Source organism: Pipistrellus hanaki (genome assembly GCF_964339955.1).
Source record: "Pipistrellus hanaki genome assembly, chromosome: 4".
Taxonomy (NCBI): Eukaryota; Metazoa; Chordata; class Mammalia; order Chiroptera; family Vespertilionidae; genus Pipistrellus; species Pipistrellus hanaki.
Genome location: NC_140506.1, coordinates 53,408,166 through 53,427,399, shown reverse-complemented (window position 1 = coordinate 53,427,399; position 19,234 = coordinate 53,408,166).

Below are 19,234 nucleotides of genomic sequence, written 5' to 3'. Positions count from 1 at the left end.
CTCCAAAAGATTCTTCTTCCAAGGGGATCACTTTTCCTGTTTCATCATAGAAACTAGAAACTGTGTGCTATTTTATCTGAGTTATCATCTTTACATTATCCATAACGTAGAGAAAATGAATTAAAACCAGAAAAGTAATGAGTATTTAACAGGAAGACCAAAGTAAACTTTGAAACTTTAAAATAACAAAACAAAAGATCCATATTGAAATATAACATAGAGAAATCTCATGATATCTAAAATAATTTTATTGGTTATCAGTTACCATTAAAGTATATTTCTTGATACTCTACAAAGTACCTTATTGGACTTGGCTAAGCTAGAATTAGGATTGTTGCTTTTCTTCTCTACTGGGTAGAATTCAAAGATTTTACTAATAAGCTATTAAGAACACTAATTACAACTTTCTCCTCTGTCTAAACTGCCCATCTTTAAAAAGATTCACATTCTAAACTAGTGTATTGCTATAATTAAATTTACTAACTGATTTGTTCATTTATGATTGACATAGTAAAATCATCTTATATTCCTTATGGTACTTTTTTTTTTTAATATGCATCATCTTATTTGACAATTCCCAATATTTTGTAAGGCATTGTAACCTCCAGTTTTTTGAAGACAGAATTAAAGTAATTTGTTCAAAATCCCTCAGCTAGCATATTCGGATCTAGAGCTTACAATCAATATAGTGATTGCAAATCTAGTGTGTGTGTGTATATATATATATTGAATATATCGATATATATATATATATGTATGTATATATATATATATATATATATTTTTTTTTATCACACACAGTATTTAATGTTTAGACATTTGTTTCTCAGTACTTGCTGACCTTTTGTCACTCACTGTTTCAATTACCCACTGCTGCATAATAAACCATCCAGAAACGTGGAAGATTAAAACAACAGCCACCATTAATTACCTCTCATGATTCTGTGGGCGGACCAAGCTGTTCTTTTTACTTAATGTGATGTCATCTGGGGCACAGTAATGGCTGAAATATCCTAAATGGACTCATTTAAAAGGCTGTGTGTTTAGTCTAGCTGCTGGTTGGGAGATCAGCTGAGACTATTGGCCTGCAGCCTCCATTCTCCTCCTGATGTAGCTTCTTTGATATTCACACAGCATGGCAACTAGATATAAGAAAGCATTCCAAGCAGTGAAGGCAGAAATTTACAGATCTCTTAAAGCTCACCCTCAAAAGTTACACAGATGCTTACTTATGCAGCATTCCATTGATCAAAAGGAGTCATAGAAATAGCTGTCTTTAACAAACAACCCTCTTTGCCTGGGGCCAAGGTGTTTCTTTGGATGCAACAATTTCAATACTAAAACCAGGGCATTCATGGGAAACTGGAAGGTTGATTAACCCGGAAAGCTTAAGTTCAAAAGTGAAGAAAATAGATTCTACCTTTGATAGCGAGAGGAAAGCTTATATTAAAAAAGCATGAATAAACAGGGATAGTCAATATCATTCTCTTGGGTGGAAATACAATCCACCGTAATTAATTAATTTTGTAGAATTTCATTCCTGCTAGTTACGCTTAAGCCTAGTATATAAATCCATAAATCTAATTAGAATGAATTTATACATTAGATTACTCACCACTTCCTAATATAGTTTTAAATTTAGAGATTTGCAAGTGCTATATACAATCTCGCTCCTTACAAACTCTGACAAAAGACTGAAAAGCTGAGAGAGACTTGAGAGTCCTGTTGTTGATGGCTAATATAGTTCAGTGACTATTATAGTTAAACTAGAGGCCTGGTGCAGGACATTCATACATGGGTAGGGTCCCTAGGCCTGGCTGGCAATCAGGACTGATTTGCATGGTGACCGGTTGGGGATTGGCGATTGGGGGGTGAACCTCCACTGGCCCCCGCCTTGGCTGGCCTGGGGCCTGCGGGCTGGGGGCAGCTCCTGCATTGAGTGTCTGCCATTGGTGGTCAGTGTTCATCATAGTGACTAGTCATTCCACCAGTCATTCTGCTGTTCAGTCTATTTGCATATTAGGCTTCTATTATATAGTCTAGACTATGTGCATTAGAATGGAAATCTAACCTACTCTGTAATTTTTGGTTTTTTGCCTTTGTGAAAATTTATTCTGAATTTTCAAGCACTGTAACTTTTATTAACATTTCTAGAGTGAGAAAGTATTCTATAATATAGCCTCTAGCCAATTGTAGCTAGTCAGTACTTGAAATTTGGCTAGTTTGAGGAACTACATTCTTCATTGTATCTAACTTTAATTCATTTAAATTAAAAAAGCCAAATGATGTCAGGGTTTATATTATTGGGTTGCACAGTTTTGACATTATAATTTTCTTTAGTCAAAAGCAAAATAGAAAAAGTGGCACATATATAATATTGTTAAATCATGTGTCAGGTTAACAATGAGGCTGATTATTATGCTGACAGGATGATCTGAAGCTTGATGAAGCTTTTTTTTTAGACATGCTAAGGTAAAGTCAGTGTTTAAATTATTAATTTGAATTTGACCATCTTTTATGATTATGACAAAAGACAGTGTTTTGAGACATTTAAATATATATTTACATGGGATAAAATAGATTGTTTCTTTATTTCTTTACTAAGTTTACGTAGACAGATCATATATTGGCTTCTCTGACCTCATTTATTTTGGGCTATGCCATATAAGGTTTGGAAGGCTCATATGGTACACTGAAATGATACTGAGGAATAATTTAGCATAGTAAGCTCAGGCCCTAATGGACATTACCAGAAAATCATTCTCTACTTCCACAATAGACTGTAAATTTATACAATTTATTCTGTTATGACAATGCTAAGTAGGTTTTTCCCCCCCATCCATCCTTTGTTTCAGAATCTTCATTCTCACTGTAACTAAATCCTTAAAATTAATTCTAAACACTATATTCAATTATCTCCCTAGAAAAATGGGCATTCACAATCCTGACCATTCACTTATCATAAAGAAAAGTAAATTTATTATTCAATTAAATTAACTTAAATTAAATATATAACATTAAACTACCTAAAGCTGAATATAACCATTTATGCTATAATGCCTATATTTCTAAAGAAGATATAAATCATTTATGTCAGCAAGGAATTTATCTTGGAGAACAGTGAACAGATGGAGATGACAATAGTGTTCATGTAAACTGATCATATGTATATGTCAAAAACAAGATTGGCTAGGTAGTGAAATAACCATTTAATTTATTAGAGTAATGTATTTTGATTTATTAACATATCAATGGTACTTTTAGTATTTGTGGACCACAAAATACCTTTGTTAATTGATTGTCTTCTTGAATAGGTAATTTAATGGAATTCCTAAAAGAAAATAACTTTGTGGTTGATCAAGTAAAAAAAGCCCTGTACCTTTTTTTCCTCTTTTTTTACCCAAGGTTAGGATAAAAATAAAAATAATTGCAATGACTATGTATCACAGAATATAAAGAAATTTGTATTTATCCTAAGAGAACAATTTCTACCCTAAAATAATCCCTTACTTGCTCTCAAACTCATAGGCCTCAAAGTCAAGTGTCTTCAAAAAGAGATTCCAGACATCTGTCATTTCTCACTACTTACATTTTTGAAGAGTGTTAGCCTAATTTGTTGATGAATCCACTTTCTTATTTTGATGTTTAAATAGAAAAGATAAGATACCAAGGCCTATTTTGTACTTTGGTTATTTCTAAGAAATTACATGCACATTACCAGTACAGGTCTCTGTAAGTAATGTTAGGATCATACACCTATTCTCAATTAAAAAAAAAACAAAAAACTATACCTTCACACTGATTCTTAATTAACCTAGAATAATAGCAACGATTCCTTCAAATTATTGGTTCAAATATTCCTAAATGACATTTTGACTCAGGAGAACATTCAGTTCATTTCTCCACTTCTTTCTCCCTCCACTTACTTGACTACCTAGTTTAGATTCCATGACCCAAGTCTTCAGGCACTATTGCACCAACAGTCTAAGTGTTTCAGGCTCTTTGAGAGCAAAATCCTCAGAATGACCTCTCGACTAAAATAGTCAATACCTCTTTACAAATTAGACATTAAAATCTATAACTTCTATTCTTCACATCTTAGAGATACATGTTATTGTCTTAAGTGACAGAAAACTGATACTTCCTTACAAACCCCTTCCATTTGTCAATGATGTCATCGCATGGATAACACACATATATCTTAGATTCTTCATGCCTAGGCCTGATTTCTCCAAACTACCACTTTTACCTAAGTTCCTAAGCACTTAGCAATCATCCTTGTTGCCACCCTCTCCCACATTCATCACAATTCAGCAATAACTAAAATTTATCATGTATTTCAGGAAAATGCCCACATTTCTTACTATTCTGAAGCAGCATTCAAACTCAGCTAGATGATCTTTACAGTGTTTTAAAACATTTCTTCCACCAGAGTTGGCCCTCCAGGCTAACCTTCACTGAGCAATGATTTTTCTGAAATGAAATGTGATCATGTGATCATACACACACACACATAATTACATGATCTCATTTACTCACGCATGCACGCACACACACACACACACACACACACACACACACATAAACATACACACTGAGTGGCCAGATTATTATGATCTCTGAATGCACAATAATCTGCCACTCAGTATCATAAAAGACTAATATGCAAATTGTCCCCTCAACCAGGAGTTCGACCAGCAGGCAGGCCAGCCAACTGCCCATGTCCCCTTTCCCCTGGCCAGGCTGGCCAGACCCAACCCATGCACGAATTCATGCACCAGGCCTCTAATATATATGTCTTATGTTTAGATAATTTCTATGTGTTCTTAATGATAATAAACCCTTGAGAATTTAGCCATTATCTACCTCTCCAGCTTTATCTCTTCATTCTTTACCTAGTAATGCTCAACATTTTTCTTCTATATTCTCTCACATTCATCCTTCATATTTTAATTCTATATGTAACTTTGCACCTATCAAACAAATTAAAGATTAGCAAAAATAAATTCTGGAAATATATATTTTTAATTTATGCAAAGAACATTTTTTGCCCTTAAGAAAAAGTATTCTCCTCCTTCAGATCATTTTACACTTTAAAAATGACTCTCATATAATGTCACGTTTTGTTTTATTTTGTTATTTCCCCACTGCCTAATCACTCTCTATGTGTAACTTATGTATTATATCTTGTTCAAGTATTTAAAATATCATTTATTAATTTTCTAATATACTATTTTACCACATATGCTACTTCCTTAGCTTGGTATCAGGCTAACACCTGTCATAGACTAAACCAAAATTATTGTAAAAAGAGCAATAGTAAATTTGTGAATTTAGTTTGGAAAATGTTTGGCTAGATTATACAAAGTATTTAATTCTAGTGAACTTGAGCTCTTCTACAGGGCAATTTACCCCTGAACTAATCTTTTAGTTGATTATAAAATAGAAAAAGACAAAGAAGCTAGTTGGTCTTTGACCAGGTCTTTTGAAAGTGTGTTTTAATTTAAACATATTAAACCAGATTCACCTTTTTAACTTTGTACCTATCAAACAAATGAAAGATTAGCAAAAATAAATTTTGTGAAAGCCTTTAAAACATAAAAACCTTATCATTTAGGTATTTACCTGTGTCACTAGTGGAGTTCCTAATTATCACTTTTTACACTGCACACTCTTGCTCATTAATTTCTTTGGACCATATACACAGATAGAAGGACTAAAATATTGGACTCCTGGTAACAAAAAGGGGTTTACAGAAAGTTTATAATCCTACTTCCTTGTGTAATAGATAAAAATCCTACTTCCTCATGTAATAGATAAAAAAAATCCTACTTTCTCATGAAACCAAAAGGGGTTTTGATATGAACTAAGGATACTGGATATTAGTTAAATCACAGGTATTTTAACTCAGACATCTTTCTATTATGTACTTACTGCTTACTTGGAATAGTATTTATTGTATAAATGTATGTAACTGTCTAACAGAAAGTAACTATTTTAAATAAATATAATTAAAAAAAAACTTATTGTATTGGACAATTCCTGAAGACACTATGAAAAATAAATGCAAGAGAAATTAGAAAGCCTCTTTTTCAGTTTCCATTTCTTCCCTTACTTTTTACATACCCTTCCACAAACCTCCCCTTCACTCAAGAAATGAGAGCACTGCTCTGTATCCCTCATAAAAGGGAACATAAAAAATATCAGCCAGAGTTAATCCAGTCTCTCTCTTTTGACATTCTGATTTCATCATTCCACTAAGGAGTAGGAAATACCAGTTTGGATTTGAAAATCTGTTTTCTAGCAACTGAACTTTGATTATGGAGGGATATGCTACTGTTACTTCAATTCAATCTTTCCTTCATCTCAGGTTGATGACAGCAGTAGGAAAAGCAGACTATCAGACCCTCAAACATACTATGATTAAAGAAATGCTCATCCATTTTCAATTCTGCTCACTGTTGAGAAGAAATACTAATGTGATTGATATAAGGTAAAATACAGTGGCTAACAATTGAACTGTTGATGTGCCTGGCCTATGAGATATTGATAAATGAATAAAAAACTATGCCAGAATAGACAAGTCATAAATGCCTAAAGTGGAAGATCATTAGCACAAGCCTATATTCTTGTGAGTGCTGAGGCTAAAGGCTCCTGACTCAAGGACAGAGAAGTGGAAGAACTCCTCATCCCAATGAAGTCAGAGTGTGTGGTATGGGGTCACGTTTTTGGGATTCCTCCACTGCCCCATCATTCACATCAATGTGGCATTATACTTTTCAAAATATAATGAGTACTTAATGCCCATCAAGAACCCAGATCTTACTTAGCAAAGCCATGCTTACTATCTATGAAAATCAGAAACTTGTTACTAATTACACTCTATTGGGACCATTTTTTGATACCTTTGGTCTTAGATTTCATTTGCTTTTCATGCCGAGAAAGGGTTCCTTGGATTAAAGGAAAATCTATCGAGCAAAACCAAGGTCATACAGAACCTTTGGTGATATGTACTATCAATAGTCTTGAGTACAATGACTAGTAATTCTGAATGTCTGTCAATGAGTCTCTAAATTATCACTAAAAATAAACTATAAAATATAAAAGCAGTCCTTTCTTTTTGACTTGAGTTTAGAAAAAGCTTGAATAATTAGTTTTGAAGTTGTATTGGAAGACAAAGGAAAGTGAGTTATCTAATTTTCACAAAGGCTTCATTTTTAAAAAATCAATTCTAATCATTTCAAATGACTTTAGAGAATATTTCACTCTATACACCAAATATTTCTGTAACTAAAATATGAGAAAATAATTATTTATTGATACATGTATTAATAATTAGTATAAGCTAAAACTGATTACTTTGTATGATTAGGTTAAAGTGTTAGCTCTATTATACAGCTACTTCTGCAATAATATTGTTAATATACAACTCTAAACATTCAGTGGCTTCAGAATAGCATGTGGTTACTGTCCTTGCTCTTATATTGTCTGGGGTGGCTTAGCTTCAAAGTACAGATTGGGCTCAGGCCTTTTCTGCATGTCTCTCATTTGAGACCAGTGACTATTTCTCAAGGTGGATGGCAGAAACATAACAAGGTAATCAAAAACAAAAACTCCAGGGAAAGAGGAACTAAAATTCCCCAGGTGATAAAAAAAAAGAAAGAAAAATATTTCACAAATGTATACTATTGTTAATATGTAATTTGAATCATAAAGGATAAATTCATTATTATTTTAGAAAGAGAAAAAAGTATATTCAATATTATGAGTATATGAACTCTCTCATATAATTTGGGTAGTTTTTTTTTAAATAATAATAATTATATATATATATATATATATATATATATATATATATATAATCATAAGAAAGTTAAAAAGGAGTGATTATTTTGTGCTATTTTATACCTTTTCTCGGTTTTTTTTTTTTTTATTCTCAGTGGTATGCCATGGTCTCTCAATTGGTTAATACAAGATGAAAAGATTAGAAAATGTATCTCTGAATAAAGCACTTGTTGCCTTTATTTTATAGTTTGCTGTCATCATTTCATTAACAACTAATTATGAAGAACAGTAGAATATAGAATCCTGATATATTCAGGATCTTGAAACATGGAAATATTTATTATAGTTGTGTTTTTCCTTCTCCATAAGTGTCATGAAGTGGAAGTAACTGATGTCTGAAAGGGGGAACATTTATTTTTTTGGGTGAACACTTTTTATTTCCTGTACATGTTCTTTCTTACATTTCATTAACATATACTTAAAATATGAATAAAGAGGTACTATAAGAGACATGTTTAGACTAAGAAATGAATAACTTTATAAATAATCTGCACCACAATAAAATTAACTTTCTACAAAATATTTCTTTTATTTAACTTAGTATTTTGAAATAGAAAACTAGAAATCTCCCTAAGCCATGACATGAGTCTGTGTGTATTGTGTCATAACAAGGTTCCTCAGGCATCTGTCCTCTCTCTTAATACATATGGCAGGTGAACCAAAAGTAGTGAAAATTATAGGATATGTCCATGTTTTATATATAACAGATGTTTTTCACAGGCAGTAAATATTTGCCATCATTGTCATCACTGAACAGTATTATACAAACACTAGAGGCCTGGTGCACAAAATTTGTGCACGGGTGTGTGTGTGTGTGTATGTGTGTCCCTCAGCCCAGCCTGCACCCTCTCCAATCTGAGTCCCCTCTCACAATCCAGGACTGCTGGCTCCCAACTGCTCGCCTGCCTATCTTCCTAATTGCCCCTAACTGTTTCTGCCTGCCAACCTGATCACCCCCTAACAACTCCCATGCCAGCCTGATTGATGTCTAACTGCTCCCCTGCCAGCCTATTTTTCCCCAACTTCCCTCCTTGGCTGGCCTTGTCACCCCTAACTGCCCTCCACTGCAGGGTTGATCGTCTCCAAACTGCTCTCCCTTGCAGGCCTGGTGCCTCCCAACTGCCCTCCCCTGCTGTCCATCTGGTAGTGGCCATCTTGGGTCCACCTGGGGGCAAGATCTTTGCCCACATGGGGGCAGCTATCTTGTGTGTTGGAGTGATGGTCAATCTGCATATTACTCTTTTATTAGATAGGATAGAGGCCTGGTGCATGGGTGGGGGTTAGCTGGTTTGACATGAAGGGTGTGCTGGATCAGGGTGGGGGTTCCCTTGGGGCATGGGGTGGCCTGAATGAGGGGCCTGTGGTGGTTTGCAGGCTGGCCACACCTCCCAGCAACCCAAGCAGAGGCCCTGATATCTGGAATTTATTTACATTCTACAATTGCACCTTTGTAGCCTGGAGCAGAGCCTAGCCTTCTGCTCATTCCAGGGCCAGCAGCCATTTCAGTTTGGATTTGTTTACCTTCTATAATTGAAGCTTTGTAACCTTGAGTGGAGGCCTAGGCTGGCAAGGGCAGGCAGAAAGCTTGGCTTCTTCCATTGCCTGGGAAACCCAAGCCTCCCTCCTGCTCTCCGGGGCTGTAGCCATCTTGGTTTGGTTTATTTGCAAATCCGCTTTGATTGGCTGGTGGATGTGGCTGGTGGGTGTAGCAGAGTGATGATTAATTTGCATATTACCCTTTTATTTGGTAGGATAATGTAGATTATAGATGTTTCTTTCAAGTCATTGTTAAAGCCAGTTGTCAGATACATGTAATTGCACCGTGCTCTTCTAAATTCCTTTTTTAAATAATTGATTTTTCTAATTTCTAATCCTGTCATAGAATATGGAGCTATTGGCAAGTTTATCCAAAGTTAAGAAGAGTCCAAAGAAAATAATCCTTGAAGTTCCAAAAACTTATTAAAAATTTGATCAGAACTAATTGTGATTCTAGTCCAAGCCTCCTTAATAAACCTAGACCCAGAATTTCTTACAAGCCTCCAGTGAGTCCTAAAAATCAGAATAGAAATTGAAAAGCCATTAGAAAAGCAAGATGTTACAACAGCTTTGGTATTACAAAGCCTACATTCAAATTCCAGCTCTCCTGCCTACTAACCTTAACCCTCAGCAAATTTCTTAACTGGTCTTAAAGTCAATTTCACAAATTGTGTTGCATTCTATAAGAAATTTTGTGAGAAATACAAAATGCAATGTATGCAATTCATTTAATATACAATCTGATATCTGATACATGTTCAGTAATAGTAGCCAAGATTAAAAGAATAATATAACAGAAAGTCAGGAGTGGTCTAGTGTAGGACTAGTTAGTTAATCCACAACCTTAATCCTGAGTACTTTGATTTCTCTAGGGCTCTTCTGGCTCTTTGATGACCCCAGTCATTTTGTAAAGATTACTTGATGGCACAAAGTTGTTCCAAATGCAGATATTTTTACAAATTTTCGTAGGACATCGTTGCGTGTGGCTTAACATCAACTACTTGATACTGGCAGCCATAGTTGTCAGCCTGGAAATTGGTGTCCTAGCCATACAGCCTTGTGGGAGTTGGCTGGCACTCCTGTAAACCAAGTGCTTGTCTGGGCAGGGATATACTGTTGCCAGTGGAAATCCTGGGCTTTCTGGCATGGCAGATGCTCAAGCTAGTACTCCAACGGAGCCCAAGGCTGTGGCTCCCAAAGCCCCATAAATTGGGGGAATCTTTTGCCAAGAGCCCCTTTGTTATGGCAGGCAGCTATCACTGACTGTCAAGGGACTTCTTTAAGGGGCTATGTGCAAAAGCCGGGCAGGCAGCCACTGTGAGAGGTTTTTGAGTCCTGATTGTTGTATTATTCCAGAATTAAAGAAATACCCACATACTGACAGTTTGAAACCCTTTTATCAGTCAGACATGTTCCCTTTCAAAATACTCTTTGTCACATGGGTTTAATGATACAAATACCTCACCTAAAAATAGCTCTTTTTTTGTTGTTATTCTTTTTTTTTGAGGGAGAGAGAGACAGAGACAGAGAAAAGAGGAAAACCAGCTCAGTTCTAAAATTCTTTGAGAAAGAAAGAAGACTAAAAATAGAGACAAAAATGTAATTCTTATCTACAAAAATAGCAGAGAAATACTGACCCATTATTGTAGACTGAATCAGGGTTACATACCCGATATTTGGCTTCATGTACCTTTTAAAATAGCATTCCTGTCCATTCTTATTACGTTTGGATTGCTCCCAAGAGTTCCTTTGTGACTAATTTAACACCTGTGAAGTCATGGTAATACTAAGTAGAAATTCATTGCCTACTGCATGGATAATTTTATTTTATTCCAAAGTTATTACAATAATTAGTGAAATTCATAAAAGTTCACATTGGTTTAAATCACTTTATTCATTTTTCCATCAATTAATTAGAGAATAATTTTATGACTTAAATAAAATAAATCTCTTTGATTTCACATATTAAAAACTAGGTTGGAAACAGCACTGTTTAACCATATAAAAAGCACATAAAGTTACTTCTTGAAGCATTGAGTACAAATTAAAACATTGTGTGAGGTTAAAATGCCTTCTCCCATTCTTCCTTTTCACCCTGAATCTCCTTTTACTTTATCAAGTTTCTTTTGTGAAACATTGTTGGGATGGGTATTCCAAAAACTACCCTATTAGCTACACAAACTTATCAAGACACATTATTATATAGCAATATATATTGAATTATATAAACCAGGTGATTTTTACTCTCCTAAGATACATTATACATGTAATGTTTTGGGCTTAAACTAGAAATCAGCAAGATAAAATCTGATTGTAGCTTAAGTTGGGAAAGTCTAAAAGCAATAGATGTTGAAAACACAAGTTATTTTAGTTTATGGAATTTTAAGTACATTTAAAGGATTAAAAATGTGTTCTTATTTAAAAAATAAACTAGATTTAATAACAGATCTCTAAGGCATAATTAATATGTTGAAGGCTTTAACTAGGGGTTATATTCAAATAAATTAGAGACTGCAGTTTGCAAATAAAATACGTCAAACATTTAAGATTTTTTTAAAACTTAAACACATTTCCATGCATCTGTAATTTAAGTAGTGGTATATTCTATTAGTTTTCTTTATTTGTAAGAAAATTTAAAAAATTAAATAGATGTTATTTATAATTAATATTTATTGTTGTATCCACATATATCAGATAGTATCTTCAGTTAAACCAAATATAAGTATAATACAAACTGAAATGAGATTATATCAATAATCTCAAACTCAAATACCTACAAGGGCCAGAGAGGTCATGTAGAAGGAAGCAGCAGTGGTGTAAAGAAACAAGGACTGGTCAGGACTTGTGCCAGAGAGTATGTATTCATTTGACAGCACTCAATCTTACAAGATAATTAACTGTGTGAATTAAGAACAATATACTTCTATGTCTACATTGGATAAAAATATAGAAATAAACTTCTCTTTAGCATGCAAAAGTGGAAATTATACTGTTATTAATTCTTCATTAAGAAAGTAACATATTCAGTCGAAACCGTTTTGGCTCAGTGGATAGAGCGTCAGCCTGCGGACTGAAGGGTCCCAGGTTCAATTATGGTCAAGGGCATGTACTTTGGTTGCAGGCACATCCCCAGTAGGGGGTGTGCAAGAGGCAGCTGATTGATGATTCTCTCTCATTGATGTTTCTAACTATCTCTCCCTTCCTCTCTGTAAAAAATCAATTAAATATATATTTTTTATAAAGGAAGTAATATATTCAATCATTCATGAGAAAGAATTTGCAAGATATGCAACCAAACTTAGAAGGGCAAATACGTTAATTCATTCTTTACATTCATTCAAAATACCTTTGAGTGATTTATGTAGACTAGACATGGTGATAGAAATAGAATGGAAAAAGACAGATTTGATCTTTAACTTGCTAAGGCTAATAGTTAATAGACATGGATGCAAAAAAAAGTGCATGGCAATCCCAAGGAGGGAAGTAGTTCTAAATAACTCTGAGGCTTCCATGAGATGAATCCATAGACCCACCACCACATCCACACACCAGAGGTTTTCAACTGTGAGATAACCTCAAGAGAGGTTTGGATATATGTTAAGGGCATTTAGCTATCATAATAGAGGTATTCTTCTGGCAGCTAGTGTGTCAGGACCAACGAAGCTAAATAGTCTATAGTTTGTGCTGGTAAATTACACACAATGGAGAATTTTCCACTCTGAAATACCATGTGACCTAATAGAGAATCTTTGTTCCAGATCATATTGCCTCTAATAGGGGAACCAGTATCTAAATACTCATAACAATTATCCTACTCCTTGACCATAAGTCCTTATTGTTTAGATCATTTTAATGCTTCTATTGTACCTAGTCTTTTACCACATCAGTATCTAATGTCCCTATATTTTTTTTCTTTTTCCAGCACCTCTTTCATATTCCCTGTCTCCTTATCTTGATTACTTTTCCTGTCAACACTTACTACATTTTTCTCTCTTACACTTCTCTTTCTTAATTGCAGTCTGCTACAGAAACAATTCTGCTTTAAACAATTTTTTCTGACCCTTTGCCTACAGCATATAGGAGAACATGCAAATAAAATGAACCTTTTCATTTTATTTTAGCCTCCCAATGTCAAATTGGACCTCAGCACTAGCTAGCAACTAATAGACTTCCCTAAGAAATGTTCCATCTAACCAAAACATGTCATATATGCCTTTTCTTCTGTCACTAATCTTTTGCATTACCATAGGGTTCTTGTTCCTCTCAAATGATGATTTTGTTCCCTAATTATCTTCGAAAATGAAGGTGATTAGAAGATATTACCTTATTTTACTACCAACAAGTGTACTTGTATCTCTCTCCTTATGTTGAAGTTTTCACTGGTTAATATTGACCAACAGTTCCTTCTCTCTTCAAATCTAAACTCCAACTTGTATCTTTGATCACACTCTAATTATTGTGAACAGAAAGCTCTTTGTTCTAATGTTCAGCTTCTCTAATCTGCTAACAATATTCCCACTTTGATGGAATATTTCTATTAACATGTTCACATTATGCAAGGGTTCTTCCCATCTGCTACTTCATTCCTCGGCAGCCCTTTACAGCTGAAAGAATATATATACTTAATGCTTTCTCTGTCCTGCCCCCCATTTTATCTTGATCACATTACAAGTAGATACGTTTTCTTCAGAATCCTGTAAGGTCAACAACATTCAGTTTTCCAAGTCTACTGATACTTTATCCTCATTTAAATATTTCAGTTACTTGTTATATTTTATCTTCCTACTTAAAAAAATATTTTTTTATTGATTTTAGAAAGAGAAGAAGGGAGAAGGATAGAAACATAGAAACATCATCAATCAGTACATTCCTACTGGGCATTGAGCCCACAACTTGGGCATGTGACCTGACTCGGACTCAACCATGACTTCTTGGATCATGGGTCAATGCTCAACCATTGAGCCACACCAACTGGGCATATCCTCTTCCTTCTTAAAGCATGTCTCTTATTTGTCTTCTATCATTCCACAATCTCTTTTTTCTTATACTTAAATATGAGTGATCCAGGACTCAGTATTTGGCCCTCCTCCCCTGCTAAAAGATACTTAGGAATAAACTTAACCTTTACTAATAAAACTATAGGAAATTGGGGGGAGGGTGAAAGAGGAAAATATAAACAAGTGGAAGAATATACCATGTTCATGGATTGGTAGAGTCAAAATCTTTAAAATGTCCATACTACCCAAACCAATCTACATATTCAGTGTAACCCCTACTAAAATACCAACTGCATATTTCATAGATCAAGAAGAAATATTTCAAAAAGTTATATGGAACCAAAAAACATCCGAATGAATACCCACAACAATCTTAAGAAAGATAAACAAAGATTAAGGGAATCATAATACCAGATAATCAAGTAATGCTATAAAGCCACTGTAATCAAAACAGTCTGGTACAGGTATACAGATCAATGAGCTGGAATAGGGATGCAAGAAGTAGACCAAAGCCATTGTGCTCAATTAATATTTGACAAAGAGGCAAGAACATAAAATAGGGTCAAGAGAGTCTCGTCAATAAATGGTGTTGGGAAAATTGGATGATACATGCAAAAAAATGAAACTAGACCACCAACTTATACCATACACAAAAATAAACTCAAAATGGATAAAAGACTTAAATATAAGATGTTAAACCATAAAAATCCTAGAAAAAATCAGAGGCAACAAAATCTTAGATATCTCTCCTAGCAATACATTTACTAATATACATTCTAGGGTAAAATAAACGAAGAAAAAAATAAATAAATGAGACTACATCAAAATACAAAGCTTTTGAACAGCCAAATAAACCATCAATAAAACAAAAATGCAGCCCACTACATAGGAGAACATATTTGAGAATGACACATCTGATAAGGGATTAATATAAAAAAATATATAAGGAATTCATACAACTTATCAAAAGGAAGGCAAACAAGCAGGTTATTACAATTGTGTATCTAACATGCATGATAATTTGGTTTGAATGTTGGACATTATGTATAAAATATTGTATAGGATCTGAATAATGATATTTATATCCAGAAATGAATAGATTTTTCTTCTATCAGGGAGTTAGAAAACAAAGTGATCAGCATTATCCGATTTCTTTCTAACCTAGTGTCAATCTTTACCAAAACTTTTATGAACACAGGCTCAGTGAAAGGTTCAGTGTAACAGAGAAGTCTGAGATACAGAGAGTGACTCCTCAGATTCTTCATCCCTACGTTGGGTATGTGCTCTCTATTTAAAACAAATTAAAAAAAAAAATCCTTTTTCAGAGAGGCTTCTTTTAAGACAAGGGTAAAAAACATCTGGCCCACAGGCCATACATATAAGGCCCGAAAAATCATTTGATCTGGCTCTGCCAAGGATTTAGGGATGAGTTAATTAAATGTTTGACCAAATATATAATAGATAGCAAATTTTTCAATGGATAATGTTGTATGGCCTTCGTATGATATTATAATTATCCAAATGGCCCTTTGCATTAAAAAGGTTCTTCACCCCATTTTAAGTCCTCTACCTAGCAAAGGTCTTCCCATGAATATCATTCTTTTTAATCATTGCACTTAACACAACTATAACTCAATAAATATTTTATAGCCATTTGTCTCTTCTGTCAGATACCAAGCAGTTTTTATTTTTCAAAAAATATATTTTATTGATTTTTTTACAGAGAGAAAGAGAGAGGGATAAAAAATTAGAAACATCAATGAGAGGAAAACATCAATGAACTGCCTCCTGCACACCCCCCACTGGGTATGTACCTGTAACCAAGGTACATGCCCTTGACCAGCATTGAACCCGGAACCCTTCACTCTGCAGGCCAACGCTGTATCCACTGACCCAAACCGGTTTTGACCTAAGTATCTTTTATGGCATGCAGGATTCATTCCCTCCTTAAAGGAGAATTATCCATCTTAGATTATCTTTATAAGTAGAATATTGAGTTAGCATTTAGAATATAGATATCCAACTACTGGCCTGTGTGTCAGTCCCAATTAAGACTTTTCCTAATACTGGATATTATTTTGAAGAGAGAGAAGGAAGATAGACATTGACAGTAAAAATGCTCCAGTTTATAAATCTCTGTAGTGAGCAGAAGGCCAATGATATATATTTAAAATATATATCTATATATTTTTATATAGATATATATTTTAAATATATATCTATATATTAGATATATATCTATATATCTAATATATATCTATCTATATCTATCTATCTATATAGATAGATAGATAGATAGATATAGATAGATATTTAAATTCATGTGAAATGTCGTCAAACAGCTTATTGCTGTTTTAATGGCACCTAGCAGAGATGAAATTAGCATGTGATTTACACAAGTGTCCTTGGGAAGAGGCAATTGTGACTACTCATATCCACTGATAGGAGTTGAATTGGTTTTAACCTCTCAAAGATATAATCTAGAAATCATAATAAAAAGCTAAATGCAGATGTCCACTTAATACACAGTGATACTTCAACCGGTAAGAAAGAGACTGTAGCATAATAGTATTGTATATGCATTAAATAGCTGTCCTTTAAAGAATCAAAGGAATTTATAACATTTTTGAATGTGATAAACTGGTCATAGAATTTTACTTTAGCATTTTTAAAGCAATCTATTATTTAGGAATTATGAGACTTTACAGTTAGAAAACCCTAAAGCCACAAACTCTGATGCCTTCAGGGTCCCTAAGGTTCTAAATATGAAGTAGCTAATATGGCATTTTAAGAAGGGATAAGGGCTGTGATTAATTAAAGAGTACAATCTTGTTTAAAGGCAATCAAACTATTTTAAATTATTTTGCTGCTCAAATAAAGTATGTATATATATATATCAAATTGATTTTTTATCTATGATTCTAGTACATCCTCTTCAAGTATATGAATCACTCAACTTTTAGATAGGCACACAACAGATTATATTAGCAAATATAATTATTCTTATTCTAATTAATTATTGTTATTGAACATTTTAGTCCAAAATAGTTATAAATTCCTGTTTTGCATGATATACTTAAGAGCCATAAAGTTATTTGAAAATCATCATCTTCCATATATTAATATATAAACTGAAACACCAAAGCTCTAACTCATCCCAGAATACAGAATAACATATTTGCACAAAAATTCCACATGGATTATACTATCAATAATTACAAAACTCTGATAGAAATCCTAAGTGTAATGGGTTAAACAGTGTCCCACACATCCTGAATTTATGTCCACCCAGAACCTCAGGCTGTGATCTTATTGGGGAATAAGATGTTTGCAGTCATAATCAGTAAAGGTAAAGTCATACTGGATTAGGGTGGGCCCTAAACCCAAGGACTAGTGTACTTATAAGAAAGGACAGATACATGGAGATATACAAAGAGAAAGGCCATGTGACCATGGAGGCAGAAATTCAAGTGATGCCACCACAGCCAATGAGTTTCAGGGAATGCCAGTAAGCCACAGGAGCTAGGAGAGAGCCCTGAAACAAGTCAGAAGCTCGGAAGTAACCAGTCTGGCTAACATCTGGATTTCGCACTTCTGGCTCCTATGATAGAAAATAACTCTATTGTTCTATACTACCAGGGAAATTAATGCATTGAGAAAAAATACAATTTATGCTATCAATAGAAATATTAAATAAAAATGTTATTTCAATCTTCCTTGCCTAATTCAGGAATCTCAGAAATACATGTAAGAATGAAAGAGCAATATGTATCCAAAGACCACTAATTTACTTTCTTAGTTTATTAATCTTCTTTTATGTGTTAAAAGGAATATGTTTACATTGATTTCAAAGCATCTTCATTTGTTGTAGGGTATTGTTTGAATACTATTTCAGAAGGAATGTTGTTGACTAAAATAAAAGAAATATTTGTATTTTAAGCATCTTACAAATGCTCAGACTGTACAATCATTCTTGTACATTCTTGCTCGACTAGTGTGCAGGCATTGATGAGCTACCAAAAACAGAAACATATACTCCCATATTTTCAAAGCCTCAAGAGTTGGTCTAGTAAGAGGATAAATGTCTTAATGTGAGTGACAGCTTATATAGAGTCTCTGTCAAGTCAAGTGGTAGGATCTTTGATTTTTGAAATTCAGGAATACAAGTTCTAGATGAGCTGCCATTCTCCCTGTGTGCAATTCACCTGAAAATGGTGATGCCTGTATGTAGAAATGGAAGTGATCCAAGAAAGGACAAGCATTTAAAAATAGGTATAACAATATTTTTAGTGAAAGAGATAAGGAAAATAGCTAAACACATATCATGGTAGTTATAATACTGAAATCGAACATAAGAAGAAAGGCTTGATAGATGATTTTAAATATTTAAACTAAAAATGAAAATAATATCATTGGCATGTGAATATAACAATCTTGACAGATATAAAAATTAAATCGTTATAGTTAGTAAACCAACAGGCACATTAGATATTTTAAAATTTATAAATAGGCCTAGCTGGTTTTCTCAGTGGTAGAGTGTTGCCCACAGATCAAAGTGTCACAAGTTCGATTCCCTGCCACGGGCACCTACCTCAGTTTCAGGCTATATCTCCAGCTCAGATCAGGGAATGTGTAGGAGCCAACCAATTAACGTATTTCTCTCACATTGATGCTTCTCTCTCTCTCCAACCCCATCCTCCACTCTCCTTAAAAATAAATCAATGGTGAAATGCCTTTAGGTAAGGATTTAAAAACTTTTTAAGTCTTTAATTAACTGTTAAGTATTATATTTGCAAAGCCCATATATATGGAAAGTATATTGATTAGCACCTATACTATGAAATTATGTTCACTCA